We start from the raw sequence: 15226 nt of genomic DNA, 5'->3' as shown, positions 1-15226 counted from the left end.
TTGAAAACTAATCCACAGACCACAGTGGCAGCAGCTAGTTCTGGTAGGTGTGAAAAAAAAATAATGGGTTCTTCTGACTGTTTTTTTTTCAGCAGGACCATATTGCATTTTTTCCTGGCAGGCCAACCAGATACTACATTTTACATTTTTTTCCTGGCAGGGTCAACCAGATATTTTCTGTAATTTTTTTCCTGGCAGGGTAGACCAGATAATTTATGTATTTAATTATTTATTATTTTTGGCAGGCTCAACTAGATACTGTTTAAAATGAAAAGGTGGACTGGTTACATATTTGTTCTTTGTTTCTAACATCCTGGGCCTGGAGTTTGGCAGGGTCAACCAGATCATAGTGGAAGACAAAATCTGCAGTGGGCTGGCTGTTTTGGGGGCAGTTTTGATTTTCTAACACTCCTGGCATGGTCAACTAGATACTAGTCGTAGGTAAGGTTAGGTAGTGTGTGTGTTTTGGGAGCTGTTGATGACTTTCTTTTTTTTAATAAACTATCCTGGCCGGGTTGGCCAGATACTAAGGATGAAATGTGTTTTGGGGGACAGTTGTTTTTTTTTTTTTGTAATACAATGGCATGGTCAACCAGATACTAGTGGTCTGTTTGTTTTGGGGGCTGTTGATGACTTTCTTTACTATTTTTAATTATTGTTATCATTATATATATATATATATATATATATATATATATATATATATATATATATATATATTTTTTTTTATATCCTGGCAGGGAGATACTAGGTCTGAAGTGTGTTCTAGGGGGCCGTTTAAGGATGACATGTTTTTCTAACCTGATATTTTGTAGGGGTAGTCAAGATAAATAGAACTGTTTGTCAATGTTTTGTTGTTGAAACAAACTGTACTCTTGCATGAGTACAGTGTGTATTGGTGAACTGAAGTAAGATCACGTGCAAGTTCTTGGCTATGTGATGCGAAAGGAATACAATAAAGTAACTGTGGCCTTTTATTTTTATTATTTTAAACATTGTAGGCTCAAAGCATATTCGCTGGGTAGGCAGTTGGAATGGGGGCAATGCCTATGTGCAAATAGAATGACTGCAGTTCTGTCTTACTTTCCAAGAGTAATGTGCATTTTAGTGAAGTAAGATTGACCACAAGCTCTGAACTCTTAAGTATTGTTTCTGTGAAAAAAAAGTATACTTAAGTAATGACAGTGTCATCTTTTTTGTTGCTTTTTTTTTCACTTTTAACCTCGCAAGATTAAGTCAAATACTGTGGTTGGGATTGTGCGTGGAGATTGGAGCTGTGTGAATGGAACAAATGGCCCGGCTGCTTACTGTTACAATTCTGCAAAGCTAGAATTACAATATTTTTCTGTCTGTACTTTATGATAAGTATAAAATAATTAGCAAGTTTACAGCTAATTCTTAATGTGTTATTTCATACCTGTTCATATATACACTGAATGTTTGTTTAAAAATGTTTCTATCATGTCGGAACCTTTCTTTCCGCACATATGTTGAATTTTTTTTTTATGTAATACATTGGCATGGTCAATCAGATGCTAGTGGTCTGTGTGTTTTGGAAGTTCTTGATGACTTTCTTTACTATTATTAGTGAAAACTTTTGTGAAGCAGAAGGCAAGAAAATTTAATTTTGATTATGTAATCTATATGTAATTTTTTGTGCGAAGAATATGATAATAAATATGTTAATTAAAATCATTTTTTCCTTTTTTCTATAATTTCAATTAAAAAAGTAACTTATTTGTAAAATAAGTTTTACCTAGGGTGCAAAATAACCTAGCACCAGCGCTGCCTAACAGTACCCTTTGTAGAACCAAATCAAAGGTGGTGATGAAATACAACTACACCAGGTGTACCACAGTTTCTTGTCAAATGCTGCTGTAATCCAGCTGTAAAGCTTAATCAGGTTTGTTCGACAGCTTCTTCAGGACAAAATAGAGTGCTCTAACAAAAGAATTTGGTATCCTGGGTGATGTCCCCATAAAGTGCTCCTAAAGTTATAAAATATATATAACACAAAAAGGATTATGATTAGCTCTCCAATCTTACCCACCATATGTGTTTGAGACATGTATGTTAAGAAGTTTATGTCAAGAGTGGAAAAAAATGAAGTTTAAAAGGTGAATCTTGGCATTCATGTTGAGAACACATAATAACTCTCTGTAATGCATGGTGCTTTATCTACTCAACATTCAATCAGTTGCCAAAATAAAAGGTTATGTTGGCAGTGCTAACCCTCTCTTTCAAAAGAAGAGTTTAGTGGTTTTTAGAAAGGGACTACCCCTATTCACTGATAAAGAATATTAGTGATTATGTTTATAACAACTGGGGAAATAAATATGAACCTTTGTTGGGAAAAGGTTCAATAGATGTGAGGCCCAATAATATACACCTCAAGAAATACAGGTGGAGATGGAAAGAATAGTATAGTTGGACACACAAATAAGAGAGAATTTACAAGGGCCATTTTTCTAGAATATACTGCAGGATCCACTATTCTTAAAAATACTGTTGAAAAATATTAGGGGCTCTTGACATCTGATGAAAAAGTGAAAAAAGTTGTAGGGAACAGACCTTTGTACAACTATAAAAGAGCCCCCAGTTTAAAAAATATTTTTGAAAACAACACAGGTAGCAAGGGATACAACAAGGGTATGAAAAATGTGGCAGCTGTGTGCAATGTAAACATATTTTAGAACAACCAGTTGTTTACTTGAAAAACACAGCTAAGACTACTATATACCCTAGATATGGAAACTGCACTAGTAAATGAATGGTCTATTTAGCTACCTGTAGTACATGCCCAGCTTTTTATGTTGGGAAGACTGAGAGGTTCCTTAAAAAGTGAATTTATGAATATGGGTATGAAATAGGAGTGAAAAACATTAACAACACTTTATATAGACACTCCATTAATTCTTCTAACTACAAAGGGTTTTTATTTTGTATATTAGAGAATGTGACACCTAACCCAAGAAGGGGGGGGGGGGCATGGAAAGATCATCTAAAGGTATGGGAGTTGTGGTGGCAAGTAAAGTTGGATATCACACACTACCAGGGAATTAATGACAACTTGTCCCTAGTTCCAGTGCTAACAACAATGGCTAATATTAGCATTCTATCTTGTTGTTTTTGTGTGTTTTTTTTGGTAAGTTTTAATAATAAAACATTTTTTATGTTGTATTTTAAAATAAACACAAGATAGGTTGGTTATTTATGTTAAACTGAATTTTATATGTTTATATTTAGCATTGTTGATTTTCAATATATACAATACCTTTGGAAAGTTTTATTTAGGTTCATAGGTTCATACTAGGCTATCTGCCCTGGGGCAATTATAAGCCTAGCCCGATTCTGTATGGCTTACGCCGCACCTTGATTTGAGTATACTGTGCCCTTTTTAAGGTTTAGTTTACTGTGCCTCTGTCTAATAGTGACACAGAAGTAATCCCTGGGGCAAACCTACAATCCCCCATTCACTTATCGAGATTCTTCTTGAAGAGATTCAGTGAGGTGCTCTGCCACACATGAACTGGAATTCTATTCCAGAGCGAAGGGAGCCTCTGGGTTATGAACCTGTCCCTCCAGCAAGTTCTATTTATTTCTGTGCTGAGGTTCAAGTTCCTCGAGCGTGTGGCTCTAAGGGATTTAGATTTACTGAGGTGGAGCATGTCCATTAATTCTGGATTTGACATAGCTTTGTATGTCAGGCATAGATCGCCTCGAAGTAGGCGGTATGCAACTGAGTAGAGCTGGAGTTTTTTTAACCGAGCAGCATATGGCATCTGTTTGAGGCCCTTGATCCTCTTGGTGAGATACTTTTGGGGTCTTTCTAATTGCTGCAGGTGTCGGGTAAGGTACATCCCAAAAGGGGCATTGTATTCTATGATGGGCCTGATGAGGGATGAATAAAGGCACGATTACCTCTCTTGATCTAGATGTGAAACCCTTTGTGATGAGGTGGGCTATGTAGAAGGTCTTTCTAACCACTTTGGCAATGTGGTTTTCAAAGGAGAGATTGCTATCAACTTGGGTCCCCAGGTCCCTAATAACTTTCTCTGTACTTAATGGGTTTCCGCCTATGTGGTAATTTGTGGGCACATTGTTTTTGCCAAAGGGTATGACTATACATTTTTGGCATTTAGCTTTAAACCATGGCACTGGCACCAGTTATCTGTCTCTGTGAGACCTTTTTGAAGGATGTTTGTGTCAGCTGGAGAGTTGATTATGGCGCCCAGTTTGCAGTCATCTGCGAACTTGGTGAGCCATAGTCCTCCCACGTTTGTCTGTACCTCGGAAAAGTATATACCGAACAAGAGTGGTCCCAGGACAGAACCCTGTGGGATGCCATTTGTGACCGGTTTCGAGTCTGACATGGCTCCAGCAACTCTCACTCTGTGGGTTCTGTCTTTGAGCCAGTTTGCGACCCATCTTGTGACATAGGGGTTTATATTTAAGCTGGATAGCTTATCTATGATGCCCGAGTGGGGTATTGTGTCAAATGCCTTTGCAAGGTCCAGATAGGCTGTGTGGACTACCTTCCCTTCATCTATGGCTTTGGTGACTGTTTCAAAGAAGTCAACCAGGTTCAAAAGGCAGGATCTGCCCTTGACAGGGTAGGTTCTAGTGTCTGTAGGTCCCCAATGTCTTTCTTTATGAGCTCCATGATGATCCTCTCCATATCCTTGCAGACTAAGCTAGTCAGGCTTATGGGGCAATAGTTTCCAGGGTCCGTAGAGGCTCCACCTTTGTGGAGTGGAACCACTGTTGCTGTACGCCATTCTGTGGGCACATATTCTGTAGTGAGGCTGAGATTGTATAGCTGTTTTATTTGAGGGATTAGTTCCTCTTGTAGTTCATGTAGGACGCAACCTGAGACACCATCTGGTCCCATGGAAGCAGTGTTTTTTGCTTTGGAGAGGGCAGCCTTCACCTGAGCATCTGAGATGTTTGGGAGGCAGCCCTCTGCCGGGATAGATACTTGCTCTTTTCGGGGGGGCGGGGAGAAGTTTGCACTGAACCTGTCTGCCAGGATATTGGCGATGTCTGTGGGTTCAGTGTATTTTTTGTTGCTTAGAATCAACTCAGAACAAGTCTGGGAGTTGCATCCCAGGTTTCTAACATAACTGAAAAAAGCCTTATGATTGTCTTTGGTGTCCTGTGCAATTTTTCTCTCGAAGCTGGCCTTGGAGGATTTTATGAGGGATCATAACTTTTTGCTAGTACTGATCAGAGATGCCTTCCCTATTAGGGATTTTGCTCTATCATGTAGTAGCTTCCTCCTTCTGTTGTACAGTTTATTTATGGCAGGGGTCCACCAGACTGGACGCCTGTCTTTGGATGATTGGGTCTTGGTTTTGTTTGGGATAGCATGATCCATGCATTCCTGGAGATGTCCGTAGAATGCATTTATATAGGATTCTGCAGTTTGAGCTGTAGTTTCCACTGGCCCTGGGGCCTTGAAGGATTCCACTTTGGTTTTGAGAAGTGAGAAGTTCGCTTTTGAGAAGTTTTTCACTGTGGTTTTCTGGGCTGGTGGTGGGGTCGGGATGTGGACATCCAGTGAAATTATTTTATGGTCTGATCTTACCAATGAGGGATATACTTCTGGTGTGGAGCATAGAGTCCCCATGTTGGTAATGATCAGGTCTAGTATGTTGTCCCCTCTTGTGGGAGTGGTGACTAGTTGTTCCATAGCATTTGAGTTTGTAATTTCCAGGAATCTTTGGGCTAAGGTGCTGGGGCTTGAGTAGTGCTTCCAGTCAATGTTTGGGTAGTTGAAGTCGCCCAATATAATGTTGTTCGGAGAGATCTTCATGTTCTCCAATGTTTTCAGGAAAGCTGAATGGGATTCCTGACTTTGAGAGGGTGGTCTGTAGGATGCTATAAACTGAAAAGCAGTCTTGCCCACTGTTAGTTGCACATGGATGGTCTCCGATACTGTGCAATGCCACTAACCTGGAGGTGTGGATATCCTTGATAAATATGGAAACTCCCCTCCTTTTGTGGTTTGGTCCGGGTTTTGGGGCGAAAAGCATGATATGAGGTATAGCCTGGTAGTGCTGGGGTGCTCTCTGGAGCCTTGAACCAGGTTTCTGTCACTGCACAGATATCGATGTTCTCCATACTGAGGAGAGCTTGAGTGCGTGCATCTTGAGGTTAAGACTTCTGGCGTTTAGCAGCATTACCCTTAGTTTCTTGTTCCTTGTGCTGTCTATGGGGTGGGTTTGACTTTTGAGCCTTGCCTAAAAAGGCACTATGGGGTGGCAAGAGCCTCTGCCAATATCCGAAAGCCCAGTGGTGACAGGTGCAAGCCGTCCCTAGCGAAGCAATGTGGCTTGTCGAGCATGTCATCCCAGGCTGACAGACACTGGATCCCCTTTGAATGACACCAAAATTTTAGCCAATTGTTAAAATCGATCATTTTGTCTTTGTACTGTGGCATCATTCTAGGTGAGGGTAAGATGCTGCTCAAGGTCAGGGTCATACCAGCCTGGGCTACATGATCAGAGAGCTCCTCTATGTCTCTTTTCATGTAGTCCAGGGAGGTACATCTCAGGTCATTCACACCAGCATCTACAATGACTGAGTCATATTTGTATTTGCTTTGGGGTGACCTGAGTGCTTGCGTTATGTGTCGGATCCTAGCACCCAACAGACAGCTCACTGTGACCTTCTCTTTATTCAGCCTGGTGAGCAGGACGTTAGTGTGTCTGACAATAGAGTCACCTATAACAAGAGTATCAGGTGTGTTATTCAGCCTTAAGGGCTGTGGCTGCTTGGCACACTGACTTTGTGGGTTATGTGTTGTGTGTGTTTTGTTTTGAGGTAGCGTTTGCTTGGATGTCTGCTTTGGAGGTCTCTGTTGCTTAGGTAGATTTTTATTTAGAGCCTCTGAGTATGTTTTTGTGTATTTATGTGTTTGGTTCACTGATGTGGTGGGACTATGTGATACTGGAATTGTGTTGTGTGAGGTTACCTTCTCCTCCTAACTGGTTACATCAGTTTTGAGATGAGAGAGCTCAGCCTCCAGTTTGGCTAAATAGTTGCATCTCTCACATATATTTGAACCTGTTTGGAGGAGGAGAGGGTTGTCCGGGTACATGAGACAGTTGTAACATTGCCTCAAAATTCCCAGATTCACCAGCTGGACTGGAGAGGAAACCATTGACTGACCTTTGGACATGCTAGAGTAATAGGGAAACTGAATTTAAGATGGACCAATAGAGGACAGGGTAATCATAGAGAGGATAAGAGTAAGTAGTGCTTATGGTTTAATAGTGCTAACTTGTAGGATTACTTAATTGGACCAGTGAAGGGCCTTATAATGAGAATATGGTGTTTAAATTGAGAGATAGAGCAGTTCTAAGGGAAAAAGTGAAGAGCAGACTCTGTGGAGCCAGGAATAGTTTAAACCCAATTAGGCGGCACTGCCCGCTGTTGCGCTATGCTCAGAAACGAGCAAAACCACGCAAAAGAGGGTTTTAAGAGAGGAAGATGAAGGAGTTTTGGAATTGACCCAAAATGGCCAATAAAACTACAGTTTCAAGTCAGTAACCACTCCCACAGGGGCAGGCAGGCTGCTCAATGTTTTTCACTGCCACTGATCAACAGAGAGACTTTCCTTTAGCCCAAGCAAAAAATGGCCTCACAGAAACTTACAAACAGTTCAAGAACAGCAAGCCTGTAACTGAACTTTTTTAAATCTCAGAAAAGTGGGAAAAAAGCAAGATTTTTTTTTTTTGTTTTTTCAGAGATAGCAGAGGTTAACAAGTATCAACAAGTTATAACAGTGCAGTAAATGATCCCACACAAGAGTGCTAGGTCAAAAGACAGATAAAATGCAAGTTTTGAGAAAAAAAACGATTTTAAAAATAAGTGCAAACAGGAAATTCAGTAAACAGCTCTAGGTTGTGCTCTAAATACAGTTACTAATGCAGAAATCAAATTTAACAAGCCAAAAAATGCTCAAAATAGGCGGCTATGCAGAAAAACTTAGCAAATAAACAGAGGAAAAATACTTAAAGTCTCAAAAGTGGCTCCTTTCTTCTCTCAGCGTTTTCTCCTCTTGGTGGGTGCTTCACCAACAGCCAACAAGCCTGAAAGGACACCAAAACCACGAGGCAACCAGGTTTTAAGAGAGGAAGATGAAGGAGTTTTGGAATTGACCCAGAATGGCCAATAAAACTGCATTTTCAAGTCAGTAACCACTCCCACAGGGGAAGGCAGGCTGCTCAATGTTTTTCACTGCCACTGATCAACAGAGAGACTTTCCTTTAGCCCAAGCAAAAAATGGCCTCACAGAAACTTACAAACAGTTCAAGAACAGCAAGCCTGTAACTGAACTTTTTTAAATCTCAGAAAAGTGGGAAAAAAGCAAGATTTGTTTTGTTTTTTTGTTTTTTCAGAGATAGCAGAGATTAACAAGTATCAACAAGTTATAACCGTGCAGTAAATGACCCCACACAAGAGTGCTAGGCCAAAGACAGATAAAATGCAAGTTTTGAGAAAAAAACGATTTTGAAAATAAGTGCAAACAGGAAATTCAGTAAACAGCTCTAGGTTGTGCTCTAAATACAGTTACTAATGCAGAAATCAAATTTAACAAGCCAGAAAATGCTCAAAATAGGCGGCTATGCAGAAAAACTTAGCAAATAAACAGAGGAAAAATACTTAAAGTCTCAAAAGTGGCTCCTTTCTTTTCTCAGCGTTTTCTCCTCTTGGTGGGTGCTTCACCAACAGACAACAAGCCTGAAAAGAGGACAACACCACGAGGCAACCAGGTTTTAAGAGAGGAAGATGAAGGAGTTTTGGAATTGACCCAAAATGGCCAATAAAACTACAGTTTCAAGTCAGTAACCACTCCCACAGGGGCAGGCAGGCTGCTCAATGTTTTTCACTGCCACTGATCAACAGAGAGATTTTCCTTTAGCCCAAGCAAAAAATGGCCTCACAGAAACTTACAAACAGTTCAAGAACAGCAAGCCTGTAACTGAACTTTTTTAAATCTCAGAAAAGTGGGAAAAAACAAGATTTCTTTTGTTTTTTTTTTTTTTTCAGAGACAGCAGAGGTTCACAAGTATCAACAAGTTATAACAGTGCAGTAAATGATCCCACACAAGAGTGCTAGGTCAAAAGACAGATAAAATGCAAGTTTTGAGAAAAAAACGATTTTAAAAATAAGTGCAAACAGGAAATTCAGTAAACAGCTCTAGGTTGTGCTCTAAATACAGTTACTAATGCAGAAATCAAATTTAACAAGCCAGAAAATGCTCAAAATAGGTGGCTATGCAGAAAAACTTAGCAAATAAACAGAGGAAAAATACTTAAAGTCTCAAAAGTGGCTCCTTTCTTCTCTCAGCGTTTTCTCCTCTTGGTGGGTGCTTCACCAACAGCCAACAAGCCTGAAAAGAGGACAAAACCATGAGGCAACCAGGTTTTAAGAGAGGAAGATGAAGGAGTTTTGGAATTGACCCAAAATGGCCAATAAAATTACAGTTTCAAGTCAGTAACCACTCCCACAGGGGCAGGCAGGCTGCTCAATGTTTTTCACTGCCACTGATCAACAGAGAGACTTTCCTTTAGCCCAAGCAAAAAATGGCCTCACAGAAACTTACAAACAGTTCAAGAACAGCAAGCCTGTAACTGAACTTTTTTAAATCTCAGAAAAGTGGGAAAAAAACAAGATTTCTTTGGGGTTTTTTTTGTTTTTTCAGAGATAGCAGAGGTTAACAAGTATCAACAAGTTATAACAGTGCAGTAAATGACCCCGCACAAGAGTGCTAGGCCAAAAGACAGATAAAATGCAAGTTTTGAGAAAAAAACATAAACAGCTCTAGGTTGTGCTCTAAATACAGTTACTAATGCAGAAATCAAATTTAACAAGCCAAAAAATGCTCAAAATAGGCGGCTATGCAGAAAAACTTAGCAAATAAACAGAGGAAAAATACTTAAATTCTCAAAAGTGGCTCCTTTCTTCTCTCAGCGTTTTCTCCTCTTGGTGGGTGCTTCACCAACAGCCAACAAGCCTGAAAAGATGCCAAAACAATGAGGCAACCAGGTCTTAAGAGAGGAAGATGAAGGAGTTTTGGAATTGACCCAAAATGGTCAATAAAACTACAGTTTCAAGTCAGTAACCACTCCCACAGGGGCAGGCAGGCTGCTCAATGTTTTTCACTGCCACTGATCAACAGAGAGACTTTGCTTTAGCCCAAGAAAAAAATGGCCTCACAGAAACTTACAAACAGTTCAAGAACAGCAAGCCTGTAACTGTACTTTTTTAAATCTCAGAAAAGTGGGAAAAAAGCAAGAGTGCTATACCTTTAAGACCTGATTGCAGGTATCTTATGTTAGAGGAGAAACATTTAAAAGCAGCATTTGGTGTGTGTATTTTAGATTCTCATAAAGTCTATTGCACACAAAGAGTTCATATTTTCCCAAAATGACTTAAGCAGCTTAAAATCATAATACATAAGTTGCCAATCATAAATTTCCAGGAGAGAAATCTCCAATCCGATGAAAGAGTAGTTTGTGTTGAAGACAGCAGTATTATTTTTTTATCTTCCTCACTTGGAGAGGTGTTCATTTATCAATCTGAAATAATCCCAGTAATTTTTTTTATAATATACTTTCGTACTTTTAACTAATTTGTATATTTTATATAAATATCATTTTCAAATAACATGACTTACTACATTAAACATTCTATACATTTAGGAACTGTATTTCTTATTATTGAATGCATTTATTCAATCCTTTGAATGATAGATTGTCTACAAAATTGTATATCTAGCCACATTTCATTATTTATATCAAAATGATTCATAATGTAATTAGTAGTATGTACTTTCCCATTTTTTATCAATTAGTGCCAAAATATGAACTTTTTTGTCTTTAAGTTCTATCATTTTTGATAAATTTAATGTGTTAATACTATCTTGTTTAAAGGCAATAGGAAATAATAATAAGAGCCATACTTTATATTCTGGGATATTATATATACATTTTTAATGTATTCAATATATTAGTAATATAACAGGATCTAATTGGTTTATTTTTTATTTTCTGAGATATATTCTCTTATCAACAAATAAAAATTATTGCTTAATATTTTATTATGCTGTACTGTTATTAAATTATTTGATTTCAGTCAGTTTTGTTCTTGTATTTATTTCCATTTAGCAGACAAATTAGAATTTAGCCATAAATTTATTGTTCTAATAACTGATGATAAAGCATATATTTCTAGATCTGCAAAATGAATACCTCCTGCCATTCCATCTCTTATATGGTGATTGAATGCCAATCTAGGTTTATTAGGTTATAAAAGAGAATTTCAAATCAAAGATTTAAACTGACTCATACAATTCTTAGGAAGGGAAAGAAATATGGATGGTATTATATCTAATATTTTTGGAAGAAGAATCATTTTAATTAATGACAGTCTCTCTTCCATTGTAAAAATGTATTCCATTTATTAATTAGATGTTTTATAGTGCATAAGTATTAATGTAATTAACTGTTATTATATCATTAATATTATCTATTAAAAGAATTTCTAAATATTTAATTTTGTTGTCTTCTAAAATATATCTGAAGAATTTAATTTCTATTTTATGTATATTATGGTTTATAGGTCGAATCCTAGTTTTAGTATCATTAAACCTAAGTCCTGGAATCTTCTAAAAGATTTCTACTGAATTAAATAAAGCATGAAGAGAATGATTATAATCATTCAAAGTTAATAAACTATTTGCAAAAAGTTGTATTTTAGTATTCAAATTCTCATTTATTAGAATACTTTCTTTAATATTCATATTTGACCTAAAATAATTAACAAATGTTTCCATAACTAAAGTAAAGAATACTGGTGGTAAAGGGCCTCCTTGTTTTGTACCTTTAGTAATTGAAATTGATTTAGAAGTATATAAACCGATTTTTATATAGGCAAGAGATTTTTCATAAAGGAATTTAATGCGCTCTATAAAATTATTTGAAAAATTATATTCTTCCAAAGCAGAAAATAAGTATTGCCAGTATACCAAATCAAAGGCACTATTAATATCCAGGCTTACCAGAGTTAAGTTTCCATTTGTAATGTTAACATAAACTATTATTAAATTATTCTTTTTACATTGTCATATGAATTTCTATTCATTATGAAACCAGTCTGATCTTCATTTATTAACACGAAAAGAAATTGTTTAATTCTATTTGCATAAATTACCATAAACATTTTATAATCAATGTTTAAGAATGAAATTGGCCTATAAGAACATTTTGCTGCAACTTTATCAGTTTTGAAAATAGGATAACTCAGAGTGTATTTCCAAGATGGAGGAATGTGCAATAAATCTTTGACAAAAGAGTATACTTTCAGCTGTATAACTAAAGCTTCTTTAGGCATTAATTTGTATAACTCTGGTAAAATACTATCACTTCCAGGAGCTTTACTAAGTTTTAATTTATTAATTTGAGGTTTAATCTCAGACATTAAACTAGGTTTATCAATTAATTCTATCTGATCTTTAAATAGTTTATTTTTAATATGTTGTCTTATGAAGGATTTAATAATATCCCGTGTTTCTATTATAGAATTATATTGATTAATTTTACTAAAGTGAATTCTAAATGGCTCTAATATGTCTTCAAATTCTGTGACCTTTTTTACTATTAGGATTCAAAATCTCTTTAATATGACTAGATTAATTAATTGCTTTTGATCTCATTGCTATTTTATGTTGATTCTTAGAATTTAAGGAATAAGAATTCATCTTAGTCTTTTCTAAATTTATCATTGTGTTACACTGTAGGATTTCTAAATATTTTTATTTAACCTATCAAATTCTTCTATTATTTTTTTGCCCTTCTGAATGTTTAATTTTAATGCATCTCCTTTTCTAAGTCTAATAATTCTTTACTGCATTGTTTTTTCTTATTTATATACTAACATCATTTTGCCATATAAATATGTTTTTAGAGAATCCTATATAAATATCTTTTAAATACCATGTATATTACTTATATTAATAAATGTCTGAATTTCTTTATAAAATAATTCTTTAAATTATTTTAAATTCATAACATATGCTGGTATTCTTTTAATATAAATATTTTATTATTTATCATGAGTTCAAAAATGATTGCATTATGACTTGATAATGGACAAGTAACTCCTTTAACTTTACCTAGTGTTGTAGTTATATCATTAGACATATAAACTGTATCTATACTAGATTGTGTACCACACCTATGTGAAAAGTGTGTAAAAAATAATAAACTTGCTTTCAAATACTGACTTATGTTTTGGATATTAAATCTATAAAATCCATTAAAGCTTTAGCTGAAGTGGGCTTGCTACATTTATTGATAGCATTAGCTTCCTTATTACTCAATAGACAATTAAAATCTCTGTAAATTTACTATTTCCATTAGTAAATTGTAATATCTCATCAAATTGTTGTTTAACAGCTTTTGTTCGTATTCCTTGAATCCAATAAATATTGATTAAAGTATATATCTTCCCTTTCAATTCTAGGATCACAAAACAAAGTATTCCTTTCTTGGCATTATATACATTTAATATTTTAGGTGTTAGTATATAATTTTTCCTAGCATTCTTACTCCTCTTCTCTTTTGTATATAATGAGATCTAGTAAGTTCAGAATCATTATTTGTATTAAGTCTATCTTTATCTTCTTGTATGAGATGTGGTCTTGTAGAAATATAATTTCAGCATTAAACACCCTTAAATATTTATTTAAGCTACCTCTCTTACAACCATTGTTCAATCCATTGACATTAATGGGGATACAATTCAAATATGTTATTTTATATAGAAAATATTACTGCACATTTGATTACTATTGCTAAGAAATCACTTCTACAAAACTCAAATTGTTTATAAGTGAGCCTAAACATAATACTCTTTAAAACTGTGAAAGACATTTTATCAAAAGTAGCATACACCAAATAAAAATCAAAGATGCTAAAAATATTAAATGTAAGCTTAATTTATATCTTCTATCCTTCATGGAATTTAATACTCTTAGTTTGAATAGTATTCCTACCCAAACATGCCTACTAGCTTCCGAGATCATAACCAAGCTTCTCTCTGTTACTGTTTTAAATTTCATATTAAGCAAAAGGTTATTAAATTGTTTCCATTCTAGACCTTATAAGGTTGCTTAATCTGTGTCACTTTATGTGTTCAATTATGCAGAAAATGTGTCTAACCATTACAAGTTGTTTAACCCCACCACCACATCATTGAAATACAAGAGCATATGACTAAAAACCAGAAAGTAACTGGCAATTACTAATCATACAGGAAATTTAAACACTGGTTTGTTAATTAATATATTCAAGTAAAGAAGCTAAAGCACACACAGTACATTATAGGTTCAGAAAGCCAATTTTACATATTTGCACAATTTCTAAAAAAGAAACGGTAAAGTCATAAGAGTTTATCTATTAACCAGTTGAAGCACAACATAGACAAGTGGATGAGGAATAGAAAATTTACCCTGTGTCTGGCACCCATGTCCCTTATGAACAGAGGGAGCTTATAAATGCCTGGCCCTCAATGTCCTCTTTGAATGCAGGGCATCATTATTCTTTCAGGGAAATGTGGCTAGGCTTAGAAAGGCTCTTTGGATCATTAGCCTAGTAATAGTCTATGAATCTATGAACCTATAAAGAAACCATTTTTGCATTGGCTCCTTAAGCATAGCAGCTTGGTTGGTAAAGCAGCAGATACTCCTATTTCTCTGCTTATGCACATATGATCAAGGCACTGATCAAGGTATAGTAGCAGTATTTATGAAGTTGAAATACACTGTTAATCTCTTTCATATGATTAGTCACGTGTTACACACATATACACACACACACACACACACACACACACACACACACACACACACACACACACACACACACACACACACATAAATATATAAATGTATGTGCTACGGAGTTACCAATAAGTGCTCGATCACCTCAAAAACGGTACGTTGGTCCAGCCGGGAGTCGCAGCTTCACCTACAGTAAAAGATAACTCCACTCCTTCACAAAGGCATATCCACAATGCCTGAGTAAAAATTATACTTTTATTCCTAAAAAATTGCAAAAGCCAAACGCCACAACTGAATAACGGTTAAGCGCTTTCACCCATAACATATACCAGTTCTGAAATTGCCATACCTCACAGAAAGGGAATGTTCTAGGA

This window comes from Protopterus annectens, chromosome 14.part0 (assembly GCF_019279795.1).
Source record: "Protopterus annectens isolate FY-2018-M chromosome 14.part0, PAN1.0, whole genome shotgun sequence".
In the NCBI taxonomy this organism is placed as follows: domain Eukaryota; kingdom Metazoa; phylum Chordata; order Ceratodontiformes; family Protopteridae; genus Protopterus; species Protopterus annectens.
The sequence above is the reverse complement of the archived record's forward strand: the minus strand, read 5'-3'. Positions refer to the sequence as shown.